This window comes from Coregonus lavaretus (genome assembly GCF_964263955.1).
Source record: "Coregonus lavaretus genome assembly, contig: HAP1_SCAFFOLD_3412, whole genome shotgun sequence".
Taxonomy (NCBI): Eukaryota; Metazoa; Chordata; class Actinopteri; order Salmoniformes; family Salmonidae; genus Coregonus; species Coregonus lavaretus.
The window spans coordinates 7,501-10,000 of record NW_028158531.1 but is presented as its reverse complement, the minus strand read 5'-3'; the positions used below and the strand labels follow the sequence as shown (position 1 = coordinate 10,000).

Genomic DNA, 2,500 nt, shown 5'->3' with positions numbered 1-2,500 from the left:
TCGATCCTCTGACTTGGTCCCTCACTGCTGATGACTCACAGCTTAGCCTAAAGACAGGGCATTCTCTTAACACATCATCATTATCACAGTCATGGTTAGACAGTATCAGCTCTGAACTTTTCATCACAACAACAGCGGGACGTTAGGTTCCTTTTAGGAGAGAAGAAGATGGTGGTATATAATAACCTGGTCCCCAGATCTGTTTGTGCTGTTTTGCCAACTCCTATTGTCAGCGTCCTGTTGTAAAGAGAGCACAAACAGATCTGGGACCAGGCTATGTACAGTATATCCTATTACCTGTTTTGACAAAGCTACATGGTACCACTTAGCTTGGTCCCTCACTGCTGGGGCCAACCCTTCTAGCCTGGCTGGTCCCTCACTGCTGGGGTCCAACTCTTCTAGCCTGGCTGGTCCCTCACTGCTGGGGTCCAACTCTTCTAGCCTGGCTGGTCCCTCACTGCTGGGGTCCAACTCTTCTAGCCTGGCTGGTCCCTCACTGCTGGGGTCCAACTCTTCTAGCCTGGCTGGTCCCTCACTGCTGGGGTCCAACTCTTCTAGCCTGGCTGGTCCCTCACTGCTGGGGTCCAACTCTTCTAGCCTGGCTGGTCCCTCACTGCTGGGGTCCAACTCTTCTAGCCTGGCTGGTCCCTCACTGCTGGGGTCCAACTCTTCTAGCCTGGCTGGTCCCTCACTGCTGGGGTCCAACTCTTCTAGCCTGGCTGGTCCCTCACTGCTGGGGTCCAACTCTTCTAGCCTGGCTGGTCCCTCACTGCTGGGGTCCAACTCTTCTAGCCTGGCTGGTCCCTCACTGTACCATGGTTTTGCCTGCATAGGAAATTCTTGGGTGGGCTGCCCGAATGTCAACTCTTCTATCAAGCCATATTTTATAATTGATCATTGTCCAGCAGAGCATTTGGTTATGATAATTGATTATCCCTTCCCCTCTCAAAAAGATGGGGATATTAGGATCAATATCGTAGATCACAGCTATATCCCACTGGGCAAAAACTGGTTGAACCAACTTTGTTTCCATGTCCTTTCAACAAAATAATTCAATGTAATGTCGTTTAATCAACGTGGAAAACTGATTAAATTAGCAAAAAGTCATCAACTTATTATTTTTTTTACCAAACTTTTAACCTAAATCATGGTGAAATGTTTTGTTGATTTCACATTGAATTTATGTCAGTTGACAACTCAACCAAATGTAAATCAAAACTAGATGTTGAACTGACGTCTGTGCCCAGTGGGATGTTCTACCCACCGGGAGCACATTAAATTCATATCAGAGCATTGATCATTGATCGTTGGCTATGCTCTGGTGTTTTGCGGCTGTAGTAGAGCCTTGTCAGGTTTAATCATAACACTACAGTGCACTAGTCACGAGTAGGACTCTCTGGCTGAGTCCCAAATAGCACCCTATTTCCCCATTTAGTGAATTACCTTTGACTAGGGCCCATAGGGTTCTGGTCAAAAGTTGTGCACTATATAGGGAGTAGGGAATAGGGTGCCGTTTTGGACACAGCCCTCTCTCCTCATTTTACATTTTAGTCATTTTAGCAGACGCTCTTATCCAGAGCGACTTACAGTTAAGTGAGTGCATACATTTTCATACTGCCCCCCCCCCCCCCCCGTGGGAATCCAACCCACAACCCTGGCGTTGCAATCGCCATGCTCTACCAACTGAGCTACATCCCTGCCGGCCATTCCCTCCCCTACCCTGGACGACGCTGGCTAATTGTGCGCCGCCTCCTCCTCCTCTACTCTGCATCCATTAGGCCATACCAACATGGCTGTCTGCTCCTACAGATGCTTGCGAAAGTATTCACCCCCCTTTGGCATTTTTCCTATTTTGTTGCCTTACAACCTGGAATTAAAATTTATTTTTTTTGTAGGGGTTTGTATCATTTGATTTACACAACATGCCTACACCTTTGAAGATGCAAAATATTTTTGGGGGGTAAAACAAACAAGAAATAATACAAAAAAACTGAAAACTTGAGCGTGCATAACTATTCATCGCCCCAAAGTCAATACTTTGTAGAGCCACCTTTTGCAGCAATTACAGCTGCAAGTCTCTTGGGGTATGTCTCTATAAGCTTGGCACATCTAGCCACTGGGATTTGTGCCCATTCTTCAAGGCAAAACTGCTCCAGCTCCTTCAAGTTGGATGGGTTCCGCTGGTGTTCAGCAATCTTTAAGTCATACCACAGATTCTCAATTGGATTGAGGTCTGGGCTTTGACTAGGCCATTCCAAGACATTTAAATGTTTCCCCTTAAACCACTCGAGTGTTGCTTTAGCAGTATGCTTAGGGTCATTGTCCTGCTGGAAGGTGAACCCCCGTCCCAGTCTCAAATCTCTGGAAGACTGAAACAGGTTTCCCTCAAGAATTTCCCTGTATTTAGCACCATCCATCATTCCTTAAATTCTGACCAGTTTCCCAGTCCCTGCTGATGAAAAACATCCCCACAGCATGATGATGCCACCACCATGCTTCA

General features: G+C 46.8%; 1 protein-coding gene across 1 annotated transcript in view; it reads left to right on the top strand.

Annotated features, from left to right (window-relative positions):
* LOC311123867 (uncharacterized protein) overlaps positions 1-2,500 on the top strand; it is a gene marked incomplete at both ends in the record, with an annotated part of 62,672 nt that overhangs the window by 53,306 nt on the left and 6,866 nt on the right. The gene's annotated exons all lie outside the window — the stretch shown is intronic.